Below are 8,381 nucleotides of genomic sequence, written 5' to 3'. Positions count from 1 at the left end.
GTACAATATAGATATACGGTATATTGCTTGATACTGTAATGATATAATGGCTATTTAATGTTGGTCGCTTGTTAACCCTAACACACTTGTTTAATGTTAGCCACTTCCAGTTACTGATAAGCATACTAGACCTGCCTTTATCAACCGCCATCTATTGATGGTGGTTGTTTTGGTAGGTTGTGCAGGGTTCCCAGGATTAGGGACCCGCCGATTATGCTCATAATTTTACCTATTATGCTATGCTGCACTGCTCAAAAATTTACCTATTATGCTTAAATATATGCTCAATACTTACCTATTATGCTCAAATTATGCCCAATTATTTATGCTTCAGTTCCCATGCTCTAGTAATTAATTTCCAATTTATGGATAAATAATAAGTGGTTGAAGCACAAACTTACTTGTCAAGATGCATATCACAGAAAAGATCGATATACTCTAATAGAACAGTCAGTTATATGATTGTTCTATTAGAGTTACTGACTGTTCTATTAGAGTATATCGATCTTTTTGTGATAGCTATTTTGATAAGCAAGAATTCATACTATTACACAAATATTCTACCTATTATGCTAGCATTATGCTCAATGCTTTCAGACACCTATTATGCTCATAATTATGCCAGCATAATCGGCGGGTCCCTACCCAGGATTCTCCTATTTGATTTTTGTAACAGGACCACTTGATGTATAGCCACAATAGTGGCTCTCTTGATTGCATTAGGCTTGGAGGTGAAATACCTTGGGATTTACTAACTTTAAAGCCATAGGAATTTTCAATGCACACCTAGGGCTCCTCAAGAAACCCTGCACTATCACACCCCAAGCTAATCTTGGGATGGAAAAGCCGATAAGGAACTCCTATATCTCACACTGGAGACACACTCAAAAGTGTAGGTGCATTTCCTCCCCTGAAATGTACACATTTGCAGTAAAAAGCCTACCCACTTTTTAAAAAACATGTTTTACTTTATGTCTCCTAAACCTAGGGTGTGGGGCTTGGATGGGGAGAAAAACACTATCACCAACCACATGGCTCTTCATTGGATCTTTCACACATGCGTTAACACAAGACTCTAACTGATGCCCATTCCTATAATGCTGTAGCTGCTCCTTGAGGGTATTACCCTCCCCTACCTTTGCACAATTGGCTTCCAACATTAACCTTGTTTAACAAATTAAACTCCATTATACTAAACTCGCTATTGTTCCTATGTGCATGCCGAATGTGTCAGAATGTTAGGTCACCATATAAATGATATGCTTAGACCAAATGTTGCATGTCAGTCTTACATACTTGTTACTTTTTATGACAGCAGAAGCATTGTGTGGCTTGGTTGTTAAGCTATTCACTGTGAAAAAAGAGGGATATAAGATGGTATTTCCAGTGGCTTATTGAATACAAAAAAGCTTGGTATAACCTGTATTATACTAACAATCTCATGTAAGGCTTTAGTTAATGTGTTAAACATACTGAAACCATATATGTGATGGTATAAAGTGGGCATTATATTAGATATAAGCTATTTCAGGTAATGTGGTTAATAAACTGAAACCATACATGCAATAGTATAATATGCATTATACTAAAGTATAAGATGAGTATAATACAGGATGTATATTAAGGCTTATTTGTATTCAATAAGCCACTGGAAATACCATCTTATATTCCACCTTTTTCACAGTGATTGCTTTTGTTGCATAACTACCATATCTACCAATAGATTCATATTTGCCATTACTATATTATTGGTATAATGGACATTTGCACATTATTTTGTGCATGCATGATTTAATTATGATATAGGTTTACGTTTTATTTAATAATGAGTTACATGTTGGATAGAATACTTTGCTTGCTATTCCAGTAATTTCTGGAACATACAGTATAGGGTCCTGCTAGAAGGCTACGTAAGGCCCAGGGTGTCAAAAGCATAGCACTAAAACCTCTGTTGAATTAATGTAGAAAAATTAACAGCAACTAAAACCACAATCAATCATTACTAATGGTAACTAAACCCTCAATCAGTCTACAACTAGAGGTGCCGCTAATAAATTGTAAGCTGCATGCTTTGATTTAAGAAAGTTTCCATTTCATGGTTCTATAGTTTAGACCCTGATTCCATTCTGTTCCATTCGAGTGGTTCCATTCCATTCTGCAGTTTGACCCCACCAAAAGAAATGCATACACCAGCTTGAGAACACTGTAAACACCTATCCTCTGAGACTTGAGGCATTGCATAAACTACAGTATGTAAGAACAATTTAGAAAACTGAAGTATTGACAAAACTTTAAGCATGGTAAACTCAAGCCAAGAATGGAGAGGAAGGAACAGATAAGAGTGCCAACTGCTTAGCAGATATATGATTCCAGCGCCATGAAGATGCAAGAATGGTTAATGTTTATTCACTCAAATTTTATTGAATTTTATAGAGTCAGGTACACATACTTGTGACTTCTCAGGAAATTGTGCTATTACCAGATAATTTTTTTATTTAAACTGAAAACTTATACTCAGTGGCACTGTGTATGTGCAAGAAAAATAACAATACATGGAAAGGTGGCATTTTTTAGCTAGAGTTGAAGACAAGAACTGGTTGAGCAATGAAAGCATTGAGATTAAAAATTTAAAAACTTGCAGTGGAAAGTAGGACTGAAACAGATAATTATCCATATTATCCAGATATCTGGATAGTATTTCAATGTCTGGATAGTAATTTGAAGCCATCAGGATAGTTGCTAATAATTTAAAGCAATTTTATGATGATTTCCTTTGATACAAAGCCTTTACACTGATTATTATACCACAATCCCAATTATTGAACAGCAATTATTGCCTGTTGCAATGGCTCAAATTGTTTTGATAGACACTGTAGGTAATTTACTCTCGCTCTGTTGCAGCTGAGAATAATGAAGTGTTACAGTTATTATACCCTGGAAGTGGAGTGATAGAAGTGGGAGGGACATGTGGCTAGATTGAATGTGTAAGGATGCTGTGAGAAGAGAAGGGTGTGGAAATGAGTAGCTGACAGCCTGTAAGTGAAAAGAGTGCGCGAAGTTTACTCTATTGATAAATATTCTATGAAATATTACCCAGTAAAAAGGATATACAAGCAGAATCTGTCTAGCATGCTGCAGCTGGCTTACTGGGCCACTGAGCAGCACTCAATACAGGAGTCCGCATTCCACTTTATGAAAGATTCTACACTGCCAACTGCCAGTCTGCCACAGTGTTGAGACTGTAAAAAAACCTATCATGTCATTGATAAGTCAGGCCTGGAATGTGGCTATAAGTTGTACTTACAGGACTATATAATACTGACAGCTTTGAATCATTTGCACTGTCTTGAAGTGTAGAAAAGGCCAATGGGCAAAAGAATATAACAGTTATAAATGCACTTTATAATTATGCATAAACTGTACGCTGTGAAGAAAATAAGCTTGAGTTTTTGTGCCAAGGTTGAGATATTCTAATAGAGCAGTCACAATTCAGTTGATACTTTTCAAGAATGACAAGCTTAATTTTGGTTTAGTACACTTTACCATCAACAGTTTTATCTATCAGATAGGCTAACAAATTTTCTAGCATACCTTTCAAAGCATACACTTTGTTTAAATTTCAACCACAGTTACTCAAATGAATGTAACTTGCGTACTAGAGTTCAATTCGACATGCACCCACCCAGTGACAAGCATACAGTCACTCACATCGCTGTAGTGGAATAAACACTGTTCTAACCTAAACTTCTTGCCCTCCTCACAGTGTCTCCAAGATCAACTTATGCCTCTAAGGCCTAGCAATGACATGTGATACAGTGCATTCATAATATTTTACCTATAGACCATCCTTACATTAACTACTTGCCATAATTTGCACAGGACACAACAAAGTAAGGTGCAGTAGCGAATAAAAAGGTTTAGCAGAGTATGACCTTGCCAAATTAGCATAATTATATTTGACTCAGGCATACTGTATGTACTATCAACAGGTTCATCATTTTCACTGTATGCAGGTTACTTCACTTACTAATCAACTGGAAGAAGTGACAAGCAATGAGGAATTGAGAGGAGAGGTTGGTAAACTCAACACAGTAAATGATGGCCTCAAGATGCAAACTGATGGTCTCAAAATATCTCTAAATGCAGAAGATGATGGTTTTAATAATGGGAGAATAAACAACTTAATGCTGAGAATGAACATTTAAAGGTCAATTGTCATCACAACCGTCACCTGTTTTTAAATGATGAAGTCATACAAAAATTGAAAACTAGCCTCAATCGACTTAATTGGCAGTATTACTAGATACAAACAAGCCCAAACAGAGCAACCCAGAAGCACTAAATGAGTTTCTATACTATCTGGCCTATCAGTATGAATTGAATGCATAATTGAGCTTTATCATGAACAGAATTGCTAGATTTTTCCAATATTTGACTTTGCTTAGGTAGACCCAAGACACAACTTGCACATACTGCAGCAGCTACCATTAAACTTGATTATAAAGTAAATGATGAAACTCTCCAAGTAACAGAACAACATTGATACCTGCAGCTGGGAACTATTTTTCATGAAAGCATGCAATGGTCACATTATATTCAAGCTATGTGCATTAATGCAAACATATCCTTAAATTTTCTTTGTTGTAACTTGAGTTAAGGGATTGCCATTATTATGGAACACATTACCTGACAATATTCTTGAAGAGCAATCCACAGAGATTTTCATCAACCACCTTGTCATCAAACGATGAACAATTTTATGTATGCATGTATTGTTAATGTTTTTCATTTACTTGTAATTACCTGAGTCAATTATCAGCTATGCTGTTTGGACTCAGAATATAATCATAATCACAGCTACAGTGCATGCCTCGTGGAGTTACCTTTGCAATTATTTTGTGTCCCATTTCTTTCCCTGTTAGTCCAGAGCTGCCCAGAGACTGTAGGAGACCCGGGGCAAAATAGGAAATTGGGGACCTACAGCGTACTGTTTTAGCACTGTCTGGGGCCCCCAACAGGCTGGGGCCCAGAGCAAATTGCCCAAGTTGCCCCCCTCTCTTGGAGACCCTGCTGTTAGCACATTCAAGTTAATTCATGGGACCAGCCCGGTATAGTGTGTAATGGCTTCTTGTACTGGCCATCACATTTTAACTGTACACTGTGTCTATGGTGAATGATTGATAGCAGAGGAACTTTTCATACTGCATTCTTTATTTATAACACTGTGTTTACGTAATGGACCATAAAGAGGAAAATAGCTCTAGGATCATTTTATAAGACAAATTTAATCAAACAGGGAGCTGCAAAATAGAAAGGTTTGAAATATATAGCTGCTTCTGGATGCACCTTTAATAAAATAGTATCCAGAGGGTAGCTATAAGAGATTGAAATTAGTGAACATCACACATAATTATAACTTTGACTTTATTAAGATGTGCAGTTTGCAATTTAAATCAATCTGACATCTTACAACTACTGTATTTACAACTAGACTTAAGCCTATATATATTCTAACTAGCCTTTTGGCCACAACTTACTGATAGCCCACTTAGTGCCTGGTAAATAAGATAGTACAATATTGTTCTCTCCTTCAGATGATTACGTGCTCTAATAAATTATAGGCTTTTTTGATGGTGATTAATAAATTGGCAGTTGGCACTATGATTGACAATTGATTGTTGGCACTATGATTGACAATTGATTGGTACAAATAATTATGGAACTCACTATGTGATTGTTGTGCAAGCAATTTGCATATAGATTGTTGTTAAATAGTCCAGTCCACAACTTCAGACCAGTTCAATGTGCCAATGGACATAAAGTGGAAAGAAGGAGCCCCTGCCCCAGTAAGTTGTGCATTCCACACTGCTGTACATGTGTTATACATGATGGGAAGGTCTACATTGGAGCTGGAGGTGATGAGAATGTATGCCTCCTATCCTACAGGATAGATGTGTACACTGCTGCTAGCAACTCATGGAATCCTTCCCCTATCAACACTCCCTATTGCTATTTCACAATGACTACCCTCAGCAACCAGTTGAACACTGTTGGAGGAAAGGATAGAAGTTATAAGGTGACCAACATGATATTTATGCTAGATGGTGATCAACTAAACGAGTACACTGAGATGATTACGCCAAGATATCATGCCACAGCTGCTGGTCGTCAGGAAACACTAATTATAGTTGGAGGTTATGATGACAAGGAGAGGACGTTAGCCTCTACTGACCAGTTTGATAATACTACTGGACAGTGGTACTATATACTGATGATGTATCATAGCACACTGCCGGCTACAAGCAAGTATAATAAATGACACCCCCTACTTGGTTACAATCAAGGTGACAGTACTTCACTAGCAGCATTTACTGCTCCATTAGACACTCTGTCCAGTCACAGTGAAGCTCCCACCACCATACTTCCGATCTGTTGTAACACAAGGTAGACACCGACTAACAGTAGGTGGATCAAAAAACTAGGATAGGAATTTGTTATTTGCACACTTGTGATGTTCGAGTATTTAATAAGGTCAGTCACAGCTGGGAAGTCATAGGACAAATCCCATCAGAAAGAAGTGGACCAGCTGCAGTTAGTGTAGCTGATGACAAAATATTTGTAATAGGTGCATGGGATGACTAAGGACAGAACACTACTGTTTATATTGGCTCCTATGAGCCACAGTAACTGTAGCTATATACGTACATTATATCATCACTATTTTTATTAGTAAACAAGGAAATATAGATAATTGGTTGATAGGTGCACTCTTCATATGTTGTAAGTTTTCACAAGCGTATGAAGCTTCACAAATTATAGTTATTGTCTGTATAATTTTATATACTGCTCTTGTGCTTTCCATGAGGAATTTGTAAGTTCATGAAATTTAATTACATGCATACAGTAAAACCTGTATAGTATGAACACCTTGGAACCAACCAAAAGTGACCTGATTATCAAGGTGTCCTCATTTTCAAGTGTCTTATTAACAGGCTCCACTGTTTCTCTTTTCTTGTTAGACGCATGGAGAATTGTTCAGTGTTGTCTAAGACAGATGCAAGCCTAACACTTGCTAAGTATTAGTGATAGGATGCATCAGTATGTTCAACAAATCACATACCGGCTGGGAATACATTTTCTACATCTGTATATACATAATAAGTACATTACTAGCCAGTTAACTAAACCTTGAGCTTGGGATGTGGGAATTATCCCCAGACAATTTTGGAAATAATGATGATAAAAAATAAGTAATAATTATTCTGGCACTTTTTTGAGAAACTTTGAACTCAATCTATTCTAATAGTGCAGTCACCTATTCTAATAGAATCACCATTGGAATAATTCATATAGCACTTTGCAAATAGCTTTCCCATGTAATGGCCAGCTAGACTTTATATAGTGATTATTACTGTTCAAAGTGTTGGTGAACATTTTGATCGCAAAATTAAAAAAGCAATGACCACAGCCAAAGCTAGATAAATAAAAGGTTTGGACTACATAGTACAATCTTGAGATAATGAGCTCATTTTAGAAGCAAGAAAATTATATTTGGGGAGGGAAATTCATAATAGAAAAAATGATACACATGCAATTCTCACCAGCCTATCTTAAGGTCATAATATATGTACTTTAACAGGAAATATGCAACTGTATTATATACATATATAATTTACCTGTATCATTAATATTCAATGGCATATAGCGTGCAAAATAATCACACATTTCCAATTTGTTTATAATCTCATTAGAATGGTTTGTAATAGTTATACTATGGCTGGTGTGTTAACATACATATATAACACATTCCCAAAGTGGTAAACATTGATATGTCATAGAATTCATATATAACTCAGCTATAGCAATAATAGCATCCATTAATTGTTGGTGCTAGGGAGCTGTGAGAAGGTTAAAGCTTGTATATACTGGTCTAGGAAGACAGAATCTTGCCAGATATTACAACTCTGTTGAATGCACTCAGACTCCAGCTACATGCAGCCTAGGCATGTGCCAAAGGAGCCACAACAGCCAGGATCTGGAATTTTAGCTACTCCACTACATTCAACCTAAATAGCACTACCTCACAAACATATACATTGCATTTGCATATATATTGTAACAGTAAATTAAACTATATCCATACATCTTGTAAATCATATTAGTAAACAACTTTTTAAAAAAGCATGCAGTGAAACAGAATATTACATGTGAGCCATTTAATTTAATGAATGTATCTATATATATATATATATATATATATATATATATATATATATATATATCAAGTTAAGAATTGAGAAGTTTGCACAAACATATATATGCATGTGATCAACAAATATTGCACACTGTGAATAACAAACTGTCTACCTACACTGTATGTG

The sequence above is a fragment of the Dysidea avara genome, chromosome 9 (genome assembly GCF_963678975.1).
Source record: "Dysidea avara chromosome 9, odDysAvar1.4, whole genome shotgun sequence".
Taxonomy (NCBI): domain Eukaryota; kingdom Metazoa; phylum Porifera; class Demospongiae; order Dictyoceratida; family Dysideidae; genus Dysidea; species Dysidea avara.
Note: the sequence above shows the minus strand (reverse complement) of the source record.